Here is a 25,790-nt window from a genome sequence, read left to right on the forward strand (position 1 = left end):
TTTTCACCCTTCTAGATCTTGCGAGCTTCGATTTGTCGATCTCTTTGCGGGACTTCTACCGGAAGGTCTTTTCTCGCAACCTCTATCGAGTAGGTGTATCGGGCCTACGAGGGAAAACTGGTTTGTGTGCGTGTGTGTGTTGTATCCCCACGATTCCCCTTCGTGTTCATCGCGTTCATCCACCTACCCCCACGAGTTCCACCCAAATCCGTGAAGATCGGGCACATCCAAGGACTTAGTCCTTATCAAAAATACAGATGGTATGAATGAATATGAGCAGTAGTAACGGCGCCATAAAATAGCTTGCCGGCGTGCAGTTGATGGTAGTAATATTGCAGGAAGTAAAGATGCAGTAAAACAGTAAATAAGCGATGTTGCAGTATTTGGAAACAAGGCCTAGGGATCATACTTTCACTAGTGGACACTCTCAACATTGATCACATAATAAAACCACTCTACACTCTCTTGTTGGATGATGAACACCACTAATTGTGTAGGGCTACAAGAGCACCTCAATGCCGGAGTTAACAAGCTCCACAACATTCGATATTCATATTTAAATAGGGATTTCTATTTTCGTGCCCTCGGGTCCTTAGTTGTGCTCAGTTTTCCCCAGCTCCTTAGTTTTTCCTCAATTTTACCCAAGCGTTTGTCTGAAACCATCACACGTGATGTAACGGCCGGTTGCCCGACGGTTGACCGTTATCTTCTGACTAGTGGGGCCACGTAGAGCCCGCAAAGACACGTCGGACCATCCATCTTTGTTTGACCGTAAGCATCGCTGTATCCCCGACCAAAACGCGAACGAGTGGGGCTTCGGTATATCAAATGACAAGTGGGGCCATGATGCCGATACAAGGGGCAATACACGGGTAGGATTAGATTTTTAAACGGAGCTCTACGAGCGATGGCACGGAGGAGGTGGCATGCGGGGTGCCGAGATGAGATCGACGTCCACAAAGAACTGCATGAGGCGAGACCAGACGCATTAGATAGATATGAACTAGACGCGTTTAACCATGCAAAGAAGAGAAGAAATGGTCGACGACCACCTCAAAACTTTGACTGGCCGTGTCGGACACGAACGCGAGCAATGTAGAGAAAACTAGTGTCTCTCCTTTCTGGCGTGTATAGGTGGGTGCTAGGAGAGTGTGGTGGCGAAGGGAAAGACCTCGCGGCGGTCTGTGGCGTCCAGCATAGCGGGTCGGCGTGGGCGTGCATGCATGATCGGCATTGGCATCGGCATGTACGTTCGGCATTGGCCTCGGCGGTATCTCTCGGTGTGTCGGTGATCGAATGAGGGGACGGGATTGAGGGTGCATCCCGACGTTGACCTAGCGGTGGCGGCGAGCATAGCCGTTCGACCATGCCGATATCGGCATCGGCATCGTTTGGAGGCTGTGGTGCTCGAATCAAGTTGGGATTTGTTTCTTGTAGGCCAAAATGAATTTGAAACAAGTTTCATGTTGAAGGTTAGGTAACGAAAGTTTGTAACTATCCCAAAATTATACTAGCGCCATGGTGAGGTTCTTTTTGATAGAGCTATACGGTTGGGCAAACTTTTTGACACTTTTTAGATAGGGTTCCTTGTTGTTACACGTATGGCATCATGTATGGAAAATTTGGGGTCATTTGGAGATGTTCGAAAAAATCACTTTGCTTAAGCGCATGCCGTTTCGTCTCGCTGAAACCAGCTTTCCTAACAAGGTGATTTTTTCTACCTTCTCTAAATAACCTCAAATTTCATACAGCTGATCTTCTATACATAGATAGATAGATTGTTTCGTTTTTACATTTTTCGAACTTTTTATTTCCCTTTACAATACCCAATTGATTTTCAGGTCAAAACCTCGAAAAACAGCATCATGTATGGCATCATTTTCACCCTAAATTTTTTGAAACTTTCCCTTTTAGATATTCCTTGTTGTTATAGGTATGACATCATGTATGCCAAACTTGGTTAGGTCTCACTGAAACCAGCTTTTGTAACAAATTAGGTTCTTTCTGCGTGAAAAGTAATGGCTACAACAAATTGTTGATGGTTTATCATTTTTTTGCGTGAAAAGTAATGGCAACAACAAATCGGTGATGGTTTATCATATTTTTTGCGTGAAAAGTAATGGCAACAACAAATTGTTGATGGTTTATCATTTTTTGCGTGAAAAGTAATGGCTACAACAAATTGTTGATGGTTTATCATTTTTTGCGTGAAAAGTAATGGCTACAACAAATTGTTGATGGTTTATCATTTTTTGCGTGAAAAGTAATGGCAACAACAAATCGGTGATGGTTTATCATATTTTTTTGCGTGAAAAGTAATGGCAACAACAAATTGTTGATGGTTTATCATTTTTTGCGTGAAAAGTAATGGCTACAACAAATCGGTGATGGTTTATCATTTTTTTGCGTGAAAAGTAATGGCTACAACAAATCGGTGATGGTTTATCATTTTTTGCGTGAAAAATAACGCCTAAAACAGTTTATAATTTTTAGCGCGTGAAAAATAATACAGAAAACCGCCCTTCGACATACTTAGAGGGTGGAAGCTAATTAACCGCCAACGAGAGAGAGAGGGGTTATCCTGCCCGTTCCCTATATCATACGATCAACGGTCGGTGGGCACGATCCGCGTGACATGGGCTAGACCAATCGGAGCGATGATGCACGTCTGCGAGAATTTGTGAAGAGAGAGGGCAAAGCGAGTACTATCAAGAAACCAAGGGCACCCGAGTAGTAAATAGACTAAGGGATTCAAATATGAGATTTAAAAAATGGAAAATGCGTGTTTTGTACAATGAAACCCATCTTGGCCTACCTCAAACTATTTGCAATACCAATATACATCGGTGTGAGAATTGTGGCCTCATTTAGACAAAGTATGATTTGGGGGAAGCTGTTTTGGGAAGGGCTTATTGTGGAAAACCATGCACCTTCATAGCTACTAGGTGATTTGAGAAGTGGCAATTTGTGGTAAAACTTGATTTATCTATGATTTATCTATGATTTGAGAAGTGTCAATTTGTGGTAAAGACTCCATGAGTAAGTGCCACTCTTTTTAGGATTTTTTTGCACATTAAATGACTCATTTAACTAGTTAATCCCATTTGTTGACTCTCTGTTGACCAGCCACTTGAGGGTAAAGCCGAGTATATTGCACTAGCCGGTATTAGCACTCGAGGGGAAAATTGAGCACACAAAAAATGCTAGTATAAGACTCGAGGGTATACCCGAGTATATCTAAATTTCCAGGGTTAGACTCGAGGACACGTGCAATTGTTGACGCGTAGACGCGGGTCGCGGTGGAGAAGTCGAGACGTGCAATCGTGGACGCGTGTCGCGTTGCAGAAGTCCAAGACGTGCAGACGTGCACCTTTGCACGCGTAGGACGTGGGTCGCATTAACCACCCCTCGCCTTTATAGACGCCTCCTCGCACTGTCTCTGTCACTCTCACTCGCTCACGCATCGCCAACTCTCCCACGTCCCATCATCTTCTCCAAAGCAAAAACCCTCTCCCTCTCCCTCTTCCTCTTCCTCCGCCGGAGAGATGGACAAGGAGAATGCCAATCCCATCGTCGAGGTTGGCTCGAAGCGCGACGCCTCCATCTTCGGCCCCGTCCCCTCGACGGACGACGCCGCCGCCGCCGCCGTCGCCGGTGCATCGGAGGCTGCTGCCGCCGGTGGCAGTCAGATCCCGGCGGGATGGGACCCCTACGACCCCGTGCCGTACGTCCCGCCCCCGAACCCCTACGACACCTCCCTGGAGGACCCATGGAACGAGGTAACTACGGTTTGCTTCCTTTTTTGTTCCCCATTCCTTTTTGAACCCTATTTTTGCTGGTGTAGATGGATCTGTAGATGGATGAGTATTGGGCTAATATTTGCGCCGATTTTATTCCATTTTGTTTTGATCACTTCTTGATTTCGTTTAAGATTTGGGGTTCGGCTGTTCGGTTAATTTATGCAAGTAATATTGGATCTCAATCGGTTAATTTATGCAAGTAATCATGGGATCTCAATCAGTTATTTTATGCACTAATCAAAAGATATCAACCGTTTAATTTTGCAAATAATCTCGAATGTGTTCAAGTTCAGATCTAGTTCAGATCTAGAATCTGTTTCTTTGCCTATGATGAATGGTTGGGCACAAATTTTTACGGGGAGGGTTCAGCGAACCATTGCTGTGTACAAATCGTTGTGCATGAGCTTTAGTTCGCTTACACCTTCCCTGTAGATATATAATCATGTCCACTCTAACCGAGGCTGACTCTGTTTTTCTTAACTTTGTTATCATGTACGTTAGTCATCGTTGCAACTCATTCACTAGTTTCGTTTGATATGGATCAGATGTACGGCGGTGACGTCGGCAGCGACGAAGAGGAGGAGGACGTCAAGACTCGCCGAGTGCTTGCGGAGGCTGCAGGTCGGCCGGTACATCTCCTACTTCGCCAAGGAGGTGTACAGGTGCCCCTTCTACACCGGGAGACTCGGCGCCACGGACTTCAACCGCCTCGTCACGCATGCCGAGAACATCGGCAACACCTTCCCCAAGGTCGGCACGACGGTGAACGTCCACTCCTTCCGCGCCAAGCACGGGGCGCTCGGCATGCACCTCCGCGGCTTGCGGCGGGTGGAGATCTCCGCCGGGCGCATGCCTCCGCTCAAGCCCAAGGCTCCCAAGGGGAGCAAGAGCAACAAGTGGAGGGAGAGCCGGATGGGGTAGGCGAGTCCCGGACGTGTCTGCTGCTGCTGCCTGCTCGCCTCCTAGTTTGTTGTTGGGATCCCTTTGTTGTTAGCTAGGGATCCCTTGTTGTTATGTTAGTATGATGGTGCTTGTGAAGAACTCGTTACTATGTTGGCTGCCTGTGTATGCAGCCTATTATCTATCCATATTATCTAGGGATTATCTATCCCTAGTCTACTATATTTTGTTGGCCGTACTTAGTTTTCTTGATTTACTATGACTGTGAATTTATCGTACATTATCCTGGAGATTTGCTTCTAGATTTAACTACATACATATGGACCGGAGGGAGTACTAGATTTGCTGCCATATTGGGCAAACAACGAGGGCCAAAAGGCACAAATAATTGAAGAAAGTCAGAAATGCAAGCTTCTATAGATTTTATACTAATTTGGTGAAAAGGACGAGAGAGAAAGAGGGGAAAAAGGTGCACTTAATAATGCCAATTTGGGGCCGAGAGAGACAGAACCCAGCTCCTGCTCACGTGCAACCAAACGCTTCTCGTCCTGTCCCACGCGGTCCCTTTCTACCAGCCCCACGCGACGCGGGCCCACACGACTCGGCCCCACAAGACGCGGCCCCACACGTGACGAACGTCAACTAAACGGGAATCCCGCCGTCCGAGCGCTTACGCGGGTTTCAAACAAGGGCTTGGGGAAAAGCTGAGGAAAAACTAAGGAGAGCTGGGGAAAGCCGAGTACAACTAAGGACACGAGGGCACGAAAATAGAAATCCCATTTAAATAACCTTAGAGTGCATGATAGACCAACGCAATTATACCGAAGTACTAACATAGCATGCACACTTGTCACCATCAAGCTATGAAAGGGGGAATAGATCACATCAATACCATCATAGTAATAGTTAACTTCATAATCTACAAGAGATTACAATCATAAACTACGCCAAGCACTACATGATGCACACACTTGTCACCATTACATCATGGAGGAGGAATAGACTACTTTAATAACATCACTAGAGTAGCACATAGATTAATAGTGATATAAAGCACATTGCAATCATAAAGGAATATAAATAAGCACTTCACTGTGCGATTCTGAATTACTCTTTGGCAAGATAACAAACACTAATTCATCATGTAGGCAAACCTTAAAGATGTATTCCCAAGTACTAATAAACACCCCACACTGTCACTGTGAGAATTCATAGGAGGTACTAACACAACACAATTTCATAGAGACATCCCACTCAAATCATAACTCAGTGAATAAGTATTCTGTGAAATATAGCCTAAGAGACCCACACGGTGCACACACTGTCACCTTTACACACGTGGGACAAGGAGTCTCACGGAGATCACATAAGTAAAATCCACTTGAATAGCATAACGACATCTAGATTACAAGCTCATCATATGGATCTCAATCATGTAAAGCAGCTCATGAGATCATTGTATTGAAGTACATAGGAGACAGAGATGAACCACATAGCTACCGGTACAGCCCTTAGCCTCGATGGAGAACTACTCCCTCCTCATGGGAGACAGCAGCGTTGATGAAGATGGCGGTGGTGTCGATGGAGATGCCTTCCGGGGGCACTTCCCCGTCCCGGCAGCGTGCCGGAACAGAGACTCCTGTCCCCCAGATCTTGGCTTCGCGATGGCGGCGGCTCTGGAAGGTTTCTCGTACCGTGGCTTTTCCGTCCCGAAGATTTAGGTCAGGGACCTTTAAATAGGCGAAGAGGCGGAGTCGGAGGGGGTACGGAGCCGCCACACAATAGGGGGGGCGCCCCCCCCCCTTGGGCCGCGCCGCCCTGGCGTCTGGTGGCCCTGTGGCCCTCCTCTGGTGGCTCTCGGGTGTTCTGGAAGCTTCGTGGAATTCTAAGATGTTGGGCGTTGATTTCGTCCGATTCCGAGAATATTTCCTTACTAGGATTTATGAAACCAAAAACAGCAGAAAACAGGAACTGGCCCTTCGGCATCTCGTCAATAGGTTAGTTCCGGAAAATGCATAAATATGACATATAATGTGTATAAAACATGTGAGTATCATCATAAAAGTAGCATGGAACATAAGAAATTATAGATACATTTGAGACGTATCAAGCTTCCCCAAGCTTAGTTCCTACTCACCCTCGAGTAGGTAAACGATAACAAAGATAATTTCTTAAGTGACATGCTATCATAATCTTGATCAATACTATTGTAAAGCATATGAGATGAATGCAGCGATTCGAAGCAATGGTGAATATAATGAGTAAACAATTGAATCATATAGCAAAGACTTTTCATGAATAATACTTTCAAGACAAGCATCAATAAGACTTGCATAAGAGTTACTCATAAAGCAATAGATTCAAAGTAAAGGCATTGAAGCAACACAAAGGAAGATATAAGTTTCAGCAGTTGCTTTCAACTTCAACATATTTATATCATGGATAATTGTCAACACAAAGTAATATAACAAGTGCAATAGGTAAACATGTAAGAATCAATGCACACAGTTGATACAAGTGTTTGCTTCTAAGATAGAAAGAAGTAGGTAAAGCTGACTCAACAATAAAGTAGAAGATAGGCCCTTCGCGAGAGGAAGCGAGGGATTAAATCATGTGCTAGAGCTTTTTAAGTTTTGAAATCATATAGAGAGCATAAAAGTAAAGTTTTAAGAGGTGTTTGTTGTTGTCAACGAATGGTAGTGGGTACTCTAACCCCCTCATCAAACAGACTTTCAAAGAGCGGCTCCCATGAAGGACGTTATCTCTACCAGCAAGGTAGATCATCCCTCTTCTCTTTTGTTTACACATGTACTTTAGTTTTATTTATGGTTGACACTCCTCCCAACCTTTTGCTTACACAAGCCATGGCTAACCGAATCCTCGGGTGCCTTCCAACATTCACATACCATGAAGGAGTGTCTATTTGCAAAATTAAGTTGCTTACTGATGAATCAGAGCAAAACATGTGAAGAGAATTATTAATGAAGGTTGATTAATTGGGGGCTGGGAAACCCGCGCCAGCTCTTTTTGCAAAATTATTGGATAAGCGGATGAAGCCACTAGTTCATTGGTGAAAGCTGCCCAACAAGATTGAAAGATAAAACACCACATACTTCCTCATGAGCTATAAAACATGGACACAAAATAAGAAGTAATAAAGTTTTGAATTGTTTAAAGGTAACACATGAAGTAATTTACTTTGGAATGACAGAGAAATACCATGTGGTAGGTAGGTATGGTGGACACAAATGGCATAGTTTTTGGCTCAAGGATTTGGATGCACGAGAAGAATTCCTCTCAATACAAGGCTAGGCTAGCAAGGTTGTTTGAAGCAAACCCAAGTATAAAACGGTGCAGCAAGACTCACATATGAACATATTGTAAGCATTATAAGACTTTACATCGTCTCCTTGTTGTTCAAACACCTTAACCGAGAAAATATCTAGACTCTAGAGACCAATCATGCAAACCAAATTTTAACAAGCTCTATGTAATTCTTCATTAATAGGTGCAAAGTACATGATGCAAGAGCTTAAACATGATCTATATGAGCACAACAATTGCCAAGTATCAAATTATTCAAGACATTATACCAATTACCACATGCAGCATTTTCTGTTTCCAACCATATAACAATTAACGAAGCAGTTTCAACCTTCGCCATGAACATTGAAGATAAAGCGAAGAACACAAGTGTTCATATGCAACATCGGAGCGTGTCTCTCTCCCACACAAGCATGAATTTATTCAGAGAATAAAAATAACAAAACGAAAATAAAAGCACACAGACGTTCCAAGTAAAGTACATAAGATGTGACCGAATAAAAATATAGTTTCAAGAGAGAAACCTGATAAGTTGTCGATGAAGAAGGGGATGCCTTGGGCATCCCCAAGCTTAGATGCTTGAGTCTTCTTGAGATATGCAGGGATGAACCACGGGGGCATCCCCAAGCTTAGACTTTTCACTCTTCTTGATCATATTGTATCATCCTCCTCTCTTGACCCTTGAAAACTTCCTCCACACCAAACTCAAAACAAACTCATTAGAGGGTTAGTGCATAACCAAAAATTCACATGTTCGAGAGGTGACACAATCATTCTTAACACTTCTAGACATTGCACAAAGCTACTGGAAGTTAATGGAACAAAGAAATCCATCCAACACGGCAAAAGAGGCAATGCGAAATAAAAGGCAGAATCTGTCAAAACAGAACGATCCGTAAAGACGAATTTTTAAGAGGCACCAGACTTGCTCAGATGAAAATGCCCAAATTAAATGAAAGTTGCGTACATATCTGAGGATCACTCACGTAAATTGGCAGATTTTTCTGAGTTACCTACAGAGACTACTGCTCAAATTCGTGACAGCAAGAAATCTGTTTCTGCGCAGCAATCCAAATCTAGTATCATCTTTACTATCAAAGACTTTACTTGGTACAACAATGCAATAAAATAAAGATAAGGAGAGGTTGCTACATTAGTAAACAACTTCCAAGACACAAAAAAACAGTAGCAAAATAAAGACATGGGTTATCTCCCAAGAAGTGCTTTCTTTATAGCAATTAAGATGGGCTCAGTAATTTTAATGATGCAGAGAGCATCAAAAACAAGTATGAAACAAATTTAAGCCTAACCCACTTCCTATGAAAAGGAATCTTGTAAATAAAAAAATTCATGAAGCATAATGCAACAAGCATAGAAAGATAAAATAAGTGTATCTTCAAAATTTTCAGCATATAGAGAGGTGTTTTAGTAACATGAAAATTTCTACAACCATATTTTCCTCTCTCATAATAATATCCAGTAGCATCATGAACAAACTCAACAATATAACTATCAAATGAAACATTATTATCATGAGTCTCATGCATAAAATTATTACTACTCCCAACATAAGCATAGTCATTCTTATTAATTGTAGTGGGAGCAAATTCAACAAAGTAGCTATCATCAAATATAGGAGGCATATTGTAATCATAATTAAATTTATCCTACATAGTAGGTGGCACCAAAAGACCACTATCATTATAATCATCATAAATAGGAGGCAAAGTATCATCAAAGAAAATTTTCTCCTCAATGCTTGGGGGACTAAAAATATCATGCTCATCAAAATCAGCTTCCCCAAGCTTAGAACTTTCTATATCATTATCAACAATGGTGTTCAAAGCGTTCATACTAATATTACTACTAGCATGGAAATAAGGTTCCATAGGTTTTTTAATTTTCGCATCAAACAATCCATGTCTTAACTCAGGAAATAGAACAAAAAGCTCATTGTTGTCCATTATGCCTTACTAGTGTAAACAAGAAATAAAAAGATGCAATTGCAGGATCTAAAGGAAATAGCTTCGAGCACTTACAACGGCACCATAAAATAACTTAGTTACCTGGGACCAGAGTGTGAGTGCCTTTTACCTTTCCTCCCCGGCAACGGCGCCAGAAAATAGCTTGATGTCTACGCACACTCCTTTTCCTATAGACAGTGTCGGGCCTCCAAGAGCAGAGGTTTGTAGAACAGCAGCAAGTTTTCCCTTAAGTGGATCACCCAAGGTTTATCGAACTCAGGGAGGAAGAGGTCAAAGACACTACAAGAAAACTGACACATAAAGACGTTCTTTATAAGACGATATTATTTTCGTCTTTAGAAGGAGGACCATATGGCACCTAGGGACGTTATTTGAGACGTTGGTCAAGTCGTCCTATCGTGCCGAAATCCACCGCTCAAAGACTTGGAAAAGATCCTCAACAAACAATTAGAAAATTCCATCCAGCTAGTACTCCTCGGGCGTTATCCACAGTGAGTCGTGGAAACCTAGCGCCGCCGCCACTTCGCTCCTTGGCGGCGCCTCTCCGGTGGATCCAGCCACTTACCTGGTCCTTTCCTTGGCGGTGATCTGGCGGACGAATCTGAGATCCCATCTGGCCAGTCTAGGTGCCCTTTCCGGTCCATGCCTTGCTCCTCTTTCCCTGCCCTCTTACACCGAGCAGTACCGGCCCATGGTGGTTCGAATCCAGACAAATCCTCCTCCATTGCTGATGCGTCTGCCATTAGTGGGATTTGGCAATCCGGTATGCTGCTATACTGTAATCCCTCCATGCATATATTTTTGTTGAACTTCTCTCCCTAGATCGTGTTCTTGTAATTGATGAGGATTGTTAGTTATATCTGCACTTGACAAGGCTTGCCTAGAATATTATACTGTATCATCACTCAACCAACTCGCTCTCTGACAGGGACATCAATCTGGAGACTATGGTCGCCCCTTGTGTGCCCTTCAAAACCTTGAAAATCCGTGAGTTTGAGACAATCTATGTTCTGGTAATTGATTGATATTATCTCGTAGCAGGTATAAAATTATGAATCCACGGTCACTGTTGTAATCAATATCTTTGATTTTTGTAGAAAAAAATTGCAATGATATAACACATATATGTTATGATTATGATGTATACAGTCTGGATGGGGCATGAACACAGCGAAAGAAGAGTACCCGACCGAGGTCTACGATCTCACTATTTTTCTGACCATTCATTCTTTACTTTCCATTCAGGTCGAATCCCATTCTTTTTTCATGCTTGTGCCAGGAAAGATATGTTATCAGTGCTTTTTTTTTGGTTGCAGGTGGTTTGCACTTTTGTAGCTATAAGCAAGTTTCTTATGTCTAATTGCCTTATGATATCCAAGTTATATATGGATGTCCTTATGTCCGATGAATTAGGTAAGATTCTGATGGTCGTTCCCAGAGTTATTGTTTTGAGACATAAGGATCTTGTTTACTACACCTGATGTTAATTTTTTATCTATTCGAATATGGTACCAGAGATTTTTTTTCTTCTGCTTATTACTGTTATAGGCTTTAAAAGTTGGCATCTTAAATGTAGAAAAGGCTTGATTCCGTACTTGTCACAACCGATTTGACGAAGTTCTGAGGAAGCTGCACTATACATGTATGTTCCTGCTGCTCCGTGTTAGCCAGGCCAACAGATTTGGTACCATATTATGAACAGCTTAAGTAATGGCAGAAAATTGAATATGCAGTGATACAGTATGTAGTTGATGCTCTCACTTATCACCTAGCCATGTTTACTGATATTTTTTAGACGCTTAATCATATACATAGGTTTACTTTTTCTAAGAAATTTATTTATTTTTCAACTGGTTTTCTTTGCAGCACGCAGCACAACAGAAGACTACAACGAAGATCAGAAGTTAGGAGCTAGAGCTGATGCATATTCGGAGAAGTCACAGATAGAATGAAGTTCTTTGGAGAAATATATGGAACTTTCTAGGATCTTTGTTAGAGAAATTTGAAATTAGTTTATGTGGGTGTACAATTCAGTTGTAAAGTACAGTTGCTCTGAAATAATATATGTTTGTTTCCTTGGAGTGCATATCATTTTTTTACTGGTCTTGGCTTTGTGATGATTGAATATACTATATGCACATTTAGTAATGTTAATTTTACAAGAAAAAATATTTCATTTCATATAAAAAATAAGCTATATTCATGTTTCGCACGCAATAAAACGACTCAAACGTTGATAGAGAAGATATGTATGAATAGTGAAAAACACGTCTCTATGACGTTGATAGAGAAGATATGTATGAATAGTGAAAAACACGTCTCTATGACTGTAGACACGCTTTACAAAACGTCTCATTTACAGTAGAGACGCTCACAATTCGTCTCAACATTTCCTGAGACGGTGCATTAGGAGACGCTCCTACGACGCTTTTTAAGAGCGTCTCTACAATCAGGTAGAGATGAAATAACACGTCTCTAGCGAAGGAGTTGAGCGTCTCTACATGCATGTTATCTTGTAGTGAGATATCCCTCTTAAGCAACCCTGCAATCACGATACAAGAAGTCTCTTGTGTCCCCAACACACCTAATACACTTGTCAGATGTATAGGTGCACTAGTTCGGCGAAGAGATAGTAAAATACAGGTGGTATGAATGAATATGAGCAGTAGTAACGGCGCCAGAAAATAGCTTGCCGGCGTGCAGTTGATGGTAGTAATATTGCAGGAAGTAAAGATGCAGTAAAACAGTAAATAAGCGATGATTGCAGTATTTGGAAACAAGGCCTAGGGATCATACTTTCACTAGTGGACACTCTCAACATTGATCACATAATAAAACCACTCTACACTCTCTTGTTGGATGATGAACACCACTAATTGTGTAGGGCTACAAGAGCACCTCAATGCCGGAGTTAACAAGCTCCACAACATTCGATATTCATATTTAAATAACCTTAGAGTGCATGATAGACCAACGCAATTATACCGAGTACTAACATAGCATGCACACTGTCACCATCAAGCTATGAAAGGGGGAATAGATCACATCAATACCATCATAGTAATAGTTAACTTCATAATCTACAAGAGATTACAATCATAAACTACGCCAAGTACTACATGATGTACACATTGTCACCATTACATCATGGAGGAGGAATAGACTACTTTAATAACATCACTAGAGTAGCACATAGATTAATAGTGATATAAAGCACATTGCAATCATAAAGGAATATAAATAAGCACTTCACTATGCGATTCTGAATTACTCTTTGGCAAGATAACAAACACTAATTCATCATGCAGGAAAACCTTAAAGATGTATTCCCAAGTACTAATAAACACCCCACACTGTCACCGTGAGAATTCATAGGAGGTACTAACACAACACAATTTCATAGAGACATCCCACTCAAATCATAACTCAGTGAATAAGTATTCTGTGAAATATAGCCTAAGAGACCCACACGGTGCACACACTGTCACCTTTACACACGTGGGACAAGGAGTCTCACGGAGATCACATAAGTAAAATCCACTTGAATAGCATAACGACATCTAGATTACAAGCTCGTCATATGGATCTCAATCATGTAAAGCAGCTCATGAGATCATTGTATTGAAGTACATAGGAGAGAGAGATGAACCACATAGCTACCGGTACAGCCCTTAGCCTCGATGGAGAACTACTCCCTCCTCATGGGAGACAGCAGCGTTGATGAAGATGGCGGTGGTGTCGATGGAGATGCCTTCCGGGGGCACTTCCCCGTCCCGGCAGCGTGCCGGAACAGAGACTCCTGTCCCCCAGATCTTGGCTTCGCGATGGCGGCGGCTCTGGAAGGTTTCTCGTACCGTGGCTTTTCGGTCCCGAAGATTTAGGTCAGTGACCTTTAAATAGGCGAAGAGGCGGAGTCGGAGGGGGTACGGAGCCGCCACACAATAGCCGCCACACAATAGCGTTGATTTCGTCCGATTCCGAGAATATTTCCTTACTAGGATTTCTGAAACAAAAAACAGCAGAAAACAGGAACTGGCCCTTCGGCATCTCGTCAAGGTTAGTTCCGGAAAATACATAAATATGACATATAATGTGTATAAAACATGTAAGTATCATCATAAAAGTAGCATGGCACATAAGAAATTATAGATACGTTTGAGACGTATCAGTGGGTTATGCTGGTCTTCGCCTATTTCGCTGCGAAAAAAGTACACTCAGTCACCAAAACTAGAAAAGCTAGAGGGTTCTGTGTGTCCTCAACTTCTTAGATGCGATAGAAGAAGAACATACAGAAAACCTACACTATTGAGTTCAATTGGTATTTGTCATCTTCGCTGCAAAGAAGAAACACCCTGAACCTACAACTGGCCAACGCTTTCATTCCGTGGAGTCATTGTTCTGGCAGTGCCTGCGGCAGGATGAATCATCGAACGCACTGGCGCTCATGTCGCCTTCGCCTTCGTAGCGGCTGAGCGTCAGGCATCCGACCTCCTTGTCGTGGGCGCGAGCAAACATTTCGAAGCCAGCATCAAGATTATGATATATAATTACAGATACTCACTCCTTGCATATGCACGCTTTCTTCTTGGCTGCGCCTTTCCTAGAGAATTACTCAATGCGACCATGTCTTCCGTCCAATTGACCACCCCTTATTAGCAAATACAAACTTTGTTGATGCTTGACAAATGGATGCAACCCTATGATTTTCTACATAGACGTACTTTGTGTTTAATTTATATATTCTCATTCATATAATTCACATTAATAAGCTAGCATCGTCCGCTTTTCTTTCTGATCAAACACATATATGGTCAATATGCTTCATGCATGCATGTGTACGTGTCAATGTCATGGGTACGCGATCGACTGATGAACATGTGTCTGTTTGATCGGATCGACTGATTATTATTAGGATGGGGACCAAGCAGGCTGCTGCGATTTCCTTTTTCTCTGCTTCATCCAGATTTCTTCCTGGCTCTCGCTGCCGCTGCCGGCTGGATCGGCACTGCCGTCAGGCTAAGGGCATCTTTACTGGGATGATGTATTTCGGACGCTTAAATTATTCGCGAACGTTGGTTTGCGTGTTCTGGCGACACGAAAATGATCGCGAGACGTAAATTGTCCATTTGCGTTGGAGCACCCCTAGCAGTCCGACTTATTTTGGACACCCCAATGTTTTGTTTTGCTGCTTCTAATTTTCCTTTTTTGAAGAACTCTCCAATTTCTACATTGGATGTAATGAATCTTTGAAAGAGCATGGAGAACAAACGCGAAAACAAGTTGTACAGATTATAAACTAATTCTCGAATCGAACAAGTTCAAACATATTTAACATACAAACTAGAGAACAAATTTGAAAACAAACAAATTACAAACTAGTCAGTGGGGTCTTCCTCGTCGTCGGTGAACGGACGACGACGCTCCGCCCGCGCCCTCGCCCGGGCCCTTGCCTCCTCCGCGTCGTCCGTCGCCTCCAGCGCCTCCAGCCGTGCCCACTTGGCATCGGAGTCCTCCTCCTCCTCCTCCTGGCCGTCGAGGGAAACGACGCCTCCCTCCTCCTCGACCTCTCTCGGCGGGGAGCTAGGGTCGCTGGGCGTCGCAGCCCTATCCCACCAAGGCCGCCATCCCAGCGGCTTGCCCTCGCTGTTCGTGTCCGACGGCAACGACAAGTTGCTCATGGTGGCTACACGGTTGGAGAACACAGCCAAGAAGTTTATTTCCTGACATGGGTGGCTGCATATTAGGCGGATTGAAGCCAACGTAGCATAGTCTTGTTTGGCTCTTTCGATCGATCTTTTATATTTTTCTTTAGACTTGATACTTAAACGGCTGTGTGCAACTTAGTTATGCAGAGGCTGGGTGTAATGCTTGAATATTTTGAGTAATGAAGCGCCCTTTATCGAAAAAAAAAGTTTGGGCCTAGGTGATATTCGTGTTTTTTTCTCTTGTTCTTATCTTTCTTTGATACCTTGGCCATTACGTTTACATATTATTATATTTAGTCTTCGATGTTCTTATCTTCTTTCTTTAAACATGGCCCCTACGTCTCTTCTTACTCTACGACGCTTGGCAGTCAAGGTTTCTATACTTGTCTATATAGGAGTAGTATACGTTTGCCGCCTCAGTTTCTTACCTTTTATCTGTTTCGCTAAGACTTACCAATTTTTTCTCTTCGATCCTTCCTGGTGATTGTTTGGATTTCTTCTTCTGGCCTGACTGGTGGTTCACTGGTCTACACAGCCTTTTGCTTTCTTCTACTACGGAGTACATGCCTACCGGTTCTTCTGCTACGGGACTGCCTCTATCTGGTTTTTCTGTTGCAGCGGCGTAAACGGCAGGTTTTCTGGCAGGACAGGTAGGTGATTTTCATGACAAGCTTCACATGAGGGCGGTTTCCCTGCCGTGGCCCTGGTGTGGAGCTTGTCGCATATTGGTAATCCATGTGCCTCGCTTGGCATCTTCGACAGCAGCAGCCAAATGGATTTCAACCTCCCTCGAGCTTCTTAGGTCTTGTACCGTTTTTCCTTCCTCGCTTTTTTTTTCTCTTACAAGTTTTACAGTGATTGGCATTTTTAATAACCATCTATCTACCCGATCTAACGATGGTAAAAAGAGAGAACCAAAAATGTGGGACCCAAACCAAAATCTATGGGACCAGAACCTCTAATATATTTTACGAACATTATAAAAACTGAGCATCCTTTTGATCGGCCCCAAGCATCCGACAAGACTGCACTAATAATCTTAAAGCAACAAACAATTAACATTTTTGCACGCATCTTAAAGCAACAAGCCAATTGAGCATATCATATTCACTGAACATCTCCTCTCTCTCTCTCTCTCTCTCACCATTCATCCTTTCTTACTCTCTTCCTGATGTGATGGTCTCCCCGCTAGCGATCCCTGTGGGGCAACTGGAGCACCGAGGGTGGCGAATGGCAGACGGGATCGAGAGTGTCGAGGAGGAGATGGTAACTCCCCAACGATCCTTGGACATCGATGCCTGGAACTTCGAGGGCGATGGCGGCTCGAGCACCCAGGGTGGCCGAGGCGGATTGGATCCGAAACAGTGAGGAGGTGATGGGGCAGCGTCTCTCCCCGGTGATCCCTTGGAGGCAGCTGGAGCTTCGAGGGCCACGGCGGCTGGAGCAAGGAGGGCGGCGTAGGCGGACGGGATTGAGAGGATGGTGAGGACGCGGTCCCATCATGATGCTTTATCTGGACATACTTCTCGAATGTTGAGGAAGGCAGTTTGTTATTCGGATTATAGTGTTGTCAAATGTATATGTATATGAGACGTAAGGGTAAATCAACATCAGCCCATGCTTTTTTGGTTGCATTTGAAAATTTCCTACCCAGGGCCAGCCCTGACCCATGGCAGCCATGGGCCGCCGCCTAGGACCCAGGCCATTGGGGGGCCAGGATCGGGGTTTTTGTTTACTATGGGCTGAAAGAAGTTTAGAACAAGACTACAAGTGAATAGGTCCAGCTAGAAAAGATGCAAGAAGTAAGAGGAGTTCTTGTCCTGATCGGTTGAGTCCAACTCCGATCGGCAGTCTTCCACGATTCCACTACCTGCCTCAATCGATTCCCTTGAGAAAAAAAAGAATAGATGTCGATTGACTATTCTGCCTGTTCCTCTCGCCTCGCCTGACCGATCGTCTGTTTCGTCTCGCCAATCGCGTAGCTCGACTGCCGATCGTTGACTAAATTTCTTGTATAATTCTTCATCTAATCCATGACTTATTTTTTAATTGGAATTCTAATTTTATGTAAATTTCATAGATCCTAGATCCTAGATTTTGTCATAGTATCTCAGCTTCTATTAGATTTTGTATAGATCCTAGATTCATTTTTTCCCTTCACGGATCTTGGATCTGATTTTTCTGTTTATGCTCATAGTTGATGGATGCCTAGCACGAGTATATGTTGGTACAAATATCTACTGCGTTATCAATGCGGACATCAACGGCGTGCAACACCACTGCAGCCGACATGCTCAGAGAAAATTCTCTCATGCCGCATATTGGTTATTTGACTTTTATTCTGCTATTTAACTAACATGTTAAACAACTCTTGTTTCGACTCATCATATCACAGAGGTTATCACAAACCGTTCCAGGCCGAGGATGAGTTCTTTCTGAACTCAAATCCTGGTGTATTTCCGTTTGATTTCTTGCCCCTTCCCTCACGAAAATTTGCCCTTATATGTATCCTCTCCTATGCTGACGATTCCTATAAAAATCTTGCCAGACTGCTTGGTTTCTTCCCGTCCGCGTTAGGCGTTTCCTTTGTTCAGATCCCGATCCAGAACTATCGCTTATGTGCTAAATATTGTTTATACTATTTAATTTGGTGGTGAGTTATGGTTTTTGTCATTAGCAAAATAGCAAAATAATTGACCATATTTTTTATTTGTAAATCATAATACATCATTACTTAGAACTAATGTTTATACGAAAAAATATGATCATGGATTACCATGTCAAAATTATCTGATCTATGAATTTCATCTCTAACTTTGCAGTGGTTACATACTCCTATACATGAAAAAGAAAAGGAAGTTAATAAGTGTTTCTTGTTCTGTCCAAAGAAGCAATTATCTCTGCTGGTTACATACTCGCAAGATACTGATGCCATTGCGATCATACCTTGGAAATTCTGCACTTATGTGCCCTTTGTAATTCTAGAACTAATGCTCCGAAGGAAGAAGCCACTATTATATTTGAGCTCATCGATCTGTAACATTTGCAGTGAGGCAACTACATGACTAAGAATACAATATTACAGAAATAAGAGTTAATGTTTATTCTTCAGATCGATGAAATTAATTGCATAATGAAGTATTTGAGCTTCTTCTCAAATGCGAATGTATCATCTTTAATATGAAACTATTCATTACTTATTTATAATTCCTCTTCTATTACCTTCTGTATTACAAAATACACAACATATTCTATATGGAGATATTTTGAAGATAAATTGTTTAAAATTGTGTATATGATTATATTACTAAGAAATAAACAATAACATTACAAATCATTTGAACGGAAAATCTTATGATATTAATTACTCAAAAAAGAAAAAACTCGTGATATTGATTATTTATTTCTCGCCTCATGATCTTGCCATCGTTACTTTGGTATTCCAATGGCAAAATTCTTAATGAAAGTAATTCACCGGTTAAAAAATAGATGACATTTAGATTTTGAAAAACTAAAACAATGCATATAAAAAAATTATGACATTTTGCAAAATTATTTTGAGTGCTGGACCTAATGCAATTTTTTTTATTGAAGCGATGAGAAATCTTTGAATTAACAGTCCAAATAGATATGTTTGACATCACACTTCATGGGGATGTATTTTGGAACATAATAAAATCAGAGTGTATATGTATCTAGAGTTATACTCAATGCTCAATCAAATTATTTCTTGCTCATGATCAAAGAAATCAAGTATTGCTTAATTCAATACTCAGTGAATTTTCAGAACTGAAATATACATAAAAGATATAACAAAAAGACAGGAGGAGAAAGCCAATTCAAACAAAAACAAAAGAATGATCAGACGAATCACTGAACCATATATCTAACTGACATACATTACCCAATGTGCACGTCTTCCTGTCGTTACTTTGCGGGGCTAAATTCCTAAATATTAGAATCATGATTTGTATTGATATGGATTAAAAGTATATTTGTTCTTAAATTCGGTTGAAAAACGTGGCTTCACATACGCGAGCATGGAAAGTTAATTAACTCAGTATATCTATTTATGGCATCCATGCTTTAAATTCCTAAACTTGAAAGTTAAATCATCATGGTACATCTGTTTGAAACATGTACCTTAATATTCAGCGAAAAATAGATCGCATGTACGAGCAAACATCAGCTCTTAAATTGTAACTGTCTAGGTACACATGTACCTTAATTTTCTTATCAAAATTTATAATTTCTAGATGTACCGAATTTCAGCTCTTTATAACCATGTAATGTCTGGAAACATTAATTTTTACATGTAGGGTGAAAAGATTTTTCAGCGTAACTCAATCAAGGTGCCGATTTCTTTGCCATCTCACTACTGTGAATAGTGATTTGTCCATCATTCGCTTAACCAATCCATCACCTTCCAATTTCCGTGGTAGCAGAGTAAATGGGAATAATGCCTTATGATTAGCATTCCTAATGGAAACCAATGAACTTCTACCGCCGAGTCGAAGTGCGAAGCATGCTAGGCTGATACGATGAATCGATCCCTAGATCATGTGGTATTCTTTGCTTGCATGATTTTCCCACGATGATGGGAGGAATAGTAATGGATCGTTGCCTCATTGATTTTCTTTGCTGATTTTCTATCAGTGGTAGATTGATTTACCCATGGCACTGGGAGGAATAATGATGGATAGTTGCCCGGCTAATTTTCTCTAGATGTACCGAATTTCAGCTCTTTATAACTATGTAATGTCTGGGGACATTAGCTTTTACATGTAGGGAGAAAAGATTTTTCAGCGTAACTCAATCAAGATGCCGATTTCTTTGCCACCTTTTTTTCGCGGGCACGCGAAAAGCGTGCCAGATCTTTATAGAAGGGAGCAAAAATATACAAGAGACCAACGGGGGATGCAAGCATCTACCCGCGGTCGACCCACACACACACCACCCTAGCCTAAAAGCCTACTCTCGCGGCATGATTCTCCACTCCCCTCCTCTCGCAGCCCTCCAAAGGGCGAACTCCTCTAACACCGAGTCTATGGTCTGTTCGGTGGACAGCTGCCTCTCAAGGTTGCCAAACACCCTGGCATTCCTTTGCTTCCGGAGCGTCCGGGCGATCAACGGGACTAGGGTGTCGAACTCTCTCCTATCCTCCCTACGAAGCCTCTTCCTCGCCTCCGTCCACCGCGCTCCGGATTGGTGTTCTCTCGTGGCACCTGGAGCTGTGATCCCAACCTTGTCAAGCATCCAAACCAAACCATTCTGGCGTACGGACAATGCGAAAGAATATGATCAACAGTGTCCTCCTCCTGCAAACAGGTAGCGCAGGGGTCCGGATTGTCCTGCAAACCATGCCGAGCCCTCCTATCCGACGTCCAGAGCCTGTGTCGAGAGCCAACCAACCAAAGATTTTGCACTTAAGCGGTGCAAACGACCTCCAAACCGGCTTTGCCATGGCCCAAGATATCCTCCCTTGGCATAGCATGTCGTATGTCTCTCTGGTGGTGTACTTTCCAGACGCCGATCCCCGCCATGCAAACTGGTCCGGCCTACCGTCCTCCCTGGGAACTCCCTCAATCGCCTCCCAAAGGAGGGTGCACTGCATCCAACCCTCAATGGACAGATCTCCCACAATATCTGATAGCCAAGCTTCTTCCTGCAGAGCCTGTCTGACCTTTCTAGAGTTCCTCCTCCTAGTGGGGACTAAAGCCGTCACTTCCGGGGCAATGTCCCCCGCGCTTCTCCCATCTATCCATCTGTCTGTCCAAAAAAGAGTGCTCTCTCCATCTCCCACTCTGAAAATTGCCAAGCTCTGGAACACCTCATTAGTTTCCGTGTCGTTGAGCGCAGGCAACCCTTGCCATGGCCTAGAAGGGTCCGTGCGACGCAGCCAACACCATCTCACTCTAAGGGCCAGCCCCTGGAGCCTCAAGTCTTTCACTCCCAGACCTCCAAGCCTAGTCGGCTTGCAAATAGTGTCCCAGGCATTCTTTGCCACCTCACTACTATGAATAGTGATTTGTCCGTCATTAGCTTAACCAATCCATCGCCTTCCAATTTCCGTGGTAGGAGAGTAAATGGGAATAATGCCTTATGATTAGCATTCCTAATGGAAACCAATGAACTTCTAACGCTGAGTCGAAGTGCGAAGCATGCTAGGCTGATACGATGAATCGATCCCTAGATCATGTGGTATTTTTTGCTTGGATGATTTTCCCACGATGACAGGAGGAATACTAATGGATCGTTGGCTGATTGATTTTCTTTGCTGATTTTCTATCAGTGGTAGATTGATTTACCCATGGCATTGGGTGGAATAATGATGGATAGTTGCCTGGCTAATTTTCTCTTGGCGACAGTCGCAATATAATGTGGTAAGGTTAGGCCCGAACGGATGCGCAGGCGGCGCTAAAATGCACGTGATAGGCATAAATATATTTAACTGATGAAATGTCTTATAACTATTTTCAACAAAGTTATAGAAATCTAGCGGTATAATATATCATTTTAAAAATATGTATCAAATCTACGGTCGGATGTTTTGTCTTTTATTGTAATCAGCAGATCACGGTATTGCTTAATTATTATTATGTAAGGTAGATTTAAATACACCACTATAACATTTTATATAGGTTTTGTTGGTACAATATTTTAGTCTTTCGGTAAAAAATTACAATAACATATTTGTTTCTGTAGGCAAATATACATCGATCAAATTTGTTAATTAGACTGATGACTATATTTTTTACCATGTAACCCTTTTCATGTAGCACCGTCACTTGTTTCCTTTTCTTGGCATATCTCCATCCGAATGCACGGACGTGCAACCCTTTGCATGAATGGCTCAGCGTACTTTTTTTTTTTTTTTTGCATATGTCATGCACCCGCATGTATGGGCTTCCTGGTGAAGCGGGTCAACAATTTATGTTTTCTTTGACACGTATACAGTCCGGGCAAACAAAATAATTACGTAATTTTTCGTTAAATCCTGATCGTAAAATTTAGATCTATCAGTTAAAAAAATATATGATGATGTGGATTAAAGTAGTGTCTCTTTTAGATCTATGTATTGTGGTTTTAGTATATAATAGATTTCTTCACCATTATAGTGTTATAATGCCAAAACAATTGTTCGGTGCTGCGAAAAATAAAAATAAAAAGCTAGACAATCAATTTATTGAATCGCAAAGATATGCTTTAAATAAGTCTCCAATGATTTTCGGTGATTTTGCATCTAGGAATGCGTGAAGAAGCATTTTTTAGAAGCACCGAAGCGTAATTGTCGATGAAGTCATTGTTTTTTATTTGAGGTTATTAAACTAGTAGAATATATTTGTTATATTTTCCTACCATTTTATTATTATTTCTATTGTAGATATGCGTGTAAAGTAAACGGTGTATATAGTTATATATCTAGTTATGTGTACATATATTAGTCTTAAGGGGCTTTTTTGCTTAACTTTGCCCAAGGCCCCCGAAAAACATAAGGCTGCCCTGTTCCTACAGTATGATCTTTCCACAAACATCTAATTTGTCTCTTTATTTCAGGAGACCTGATTATTGCGTAGGGCCTTATTTGTGCCAAATGCTAATTTATGGATGTACCCCTTAGAAATTGGTGTTGACAGTACATCTGGGGATGTTGCACGTGACACAAACAGAGGCCACACAGTAGCTGCTGTTGCTGATTGTTTCTCTTTAGCAAAAGATGCTGGTTTAAAGGTCACTGGCCCACTAACTCCTCTTGTTTAATCAACTTTTTTGCTTTAGCGATAGCTCCATTTAGGTTGTCTTGGCTTATGATTTCTTCAACTATCCTAATGCATAATGTGTTAATTTTGGTCCGTGGTTGCGCACATGACGTCAGATTTACCTAATGTTGTAGTTGAAAGAGATAAAGTTTCGGAGAATTTTTCGAAAATCCAGCATTCCGAGTAGATGGTCTAAAGATCTATCCAACTCTTGTGATTCGTGGGACTGGTGTTTATGAGCGGCGGAAAACTGGAAGGTACTATATTTATCTACAGTTTGATACTCTGTTTCTTGCTTGATCTTATGTGATTCTTAAGTGAGAATTGAGTATTTATATATTGGCGACGTTTGTTGTGTTTCAGGTACAGAAACTATCCAGCTGAGTTGCTAGTGGATATTGTATCCAGGATTCTATCGATGGTACCACCATGGAGATGGAAAATTTATTCAGATATTTACGATGGTTCTGCTGCTAGATTGTTTCAGATGGCTAACACGTCAATTTTTTCATTGTTTTCAGGGGTATGGGACTCTCCTGATGGAAGACGCGGTCGAAGAAACTGGCTGTTATAACAGGATCAGGAGTTGGGACCCGCCACTACTAGCGCATGCTAGGTTACCAGCTTGAGGAACCTTACATGGTCAAATGTCTGACTTAGTTTAGTTCAGTATCCAATGGTGCTTGTATTGCAACTACACAGATCGATGTACTCATGTTGTCAGTGTAATGTATCTGTAACATTGTTAGTTTTTGTGTGTTTTTGACATCCTTAGCACACAGTACTATGTCAGTACATTATATCTCCTAGCAGAATTGGAATAGTGTAATCCATGCAATGAAGCTGCTTTACCAGATACCCCCTTTAGTACTCCTATAAAAAAACCGTTGGAACACACGATGACTTATTTATTTGAAAAAGAAGGGATGCCTATTTGTTTCACATTTCATCGCAGGTTGTTGTACCTAGTGAAATGGTCCTCCTGGAACCGTCTACCTGCCTGATATGTATGCATCAAACTGGTGTCGAGTTTGTTGAGAAGTTCTCATGAAATTATTAGTGGCCACTCAGCACTCGATTACAGTTGTTGTCCTGTCTACCGTGTACTACTATAAATAGTAGTTGGCAACTTCCAAACACTGGTAGAAACTAGTTTATCGGACAGCAACACGGCAGTGAAGTATAACAGGGGTGTCATGTGGTATCAGAGACGTTTTAGTTTCTGGCATAATAAGAATTAAATATATTAGGATCACAATGATTTTGACGAAAGGGTTTACATATTGGTTTGAAATTTTGAATACCTATATATCATCCTCTGTCTAACAGAGAACGAGCTAATATAAACAATAGTTACTTCTTTAGCAAGTACAATCCATCCCTCATTTCAAGCTTCTCATCTGATACTAGACCAGAAATAAAACCTTTTTTAGCAACCCAGTTCTTTTAGCCTTCACGTCCAGGTCGACACACGGGCCGAAGATTTTGAAGGGTGTCAAAAGTCTGACTTGCCTGGATTCCATGACGCATGGACTTCGTTGAGTGTGTTGAGATTCTGAAGATAGACTTCACGATTATACTTGGGTCGTTGGAGACCAGGGCGAGGTAGTATGCGTCGTTGAAGGAGTTGTCATAGCTGACGGCGACCCAGTCGAAGTAGGCATCCAGGTAGTAGTTGGAACCGACATGGACTTCCTTGAAATCGAGGTACTATTACTTTTGGATGACAGAAACTTGCTCGAAGAAGGGGGTTACGGAAGGCTCTTGGTTGAAGCAGTGGTTAATACGTATTGGTCTTGTCAAGGTAGCATTCGTGGCCAACATTGACGGACAGTGGCGCTCCATTTCTAATTCCAGTACAATAGTAACACCAGCTCATAACATGCATGCGGACATCCTTCAAGAATATTGGTCCATAGTGAACTCCAAGAAGGCATTCATGTGTCGATACCCCTGCTAGGATGCACCGGTTGTCCTTGAAAGTAACAGAGATGGGCAGAGACCAGGCAACATGCCATTGGAAGTAATCAAAACGTTCTCCATCAAGTTGCTTCACGATGTTCCAGTGGAATAGTGCCAAACTATATTGAAGCACCAAATTAAGCTCTGAATCATCAGGGTGTTGTACTGCTGTAGTTGTATCTTCAAGATATGAATCTATAGTGCCTTCCAGTTCAGTGATACAAACATCAGCTAGGCGAGTCTGTCCATCCATGTTACGAAGCCAACTAGTATTTTTTTTGAAACGAGGCAAAAGCTTTGCCTTTCATTGATATAGGAGAAAAGAGTTGGCCCGTTTATGAGAAAAACTGGCCG

The 25,790-nt window shown here is 42.0% G+C and overlaps 1 long non-coding RNA gene across 5 annotated transcripts; it reads left to right on the top strand.

The window, feature by feature from the left end:
- The first annotated feature begins 10,412 nt into the window (after positions 1 to 10,412).
- On the top strand, positions 10,413 to 12,053 carry LOC124649267. 5 transcript variants are annotated; one of them, XR_006986594.1, is made up of 5 exons: positions 10,413 to 10,772; positions 10,938 to 11,254; positions 11,326 to 11,422; positions 11,586 to 11,651; positions 11,876 to 12,053. It is a non-coding gene; the product is annotated as an uncharacterized LOC124649267 (long non-coding RNA). The 5 variants fall into 5 exon arrangements; XR_006986592.1 differs by having other exon boundaries at positions 10,938 to 11,203; XR_006986593.1 differs by having other exon boundaries at positions 10,938 to 10,996; positions 11,107 to 11,422.
- The last annotated feature ends 13,737 nt before the right edge of the window (positions 12,054 to 25,790 follow it).

This window comes from Lolium rigidum, chromosome 4 (genome assembly GCF_022539505.1).
Source record: "Lolium rigidum isolate FL_2022 chromosome 4, APGP_CSIRO_Lrig_0.1, whole genome shotgun sequence".
Taxonomy (NCBI): Eukaryota; Viridiplantae; Streptophyta; class Magnoliopsida; order Poales; family Poaceae; genus Lolium; species Lolium rigidum.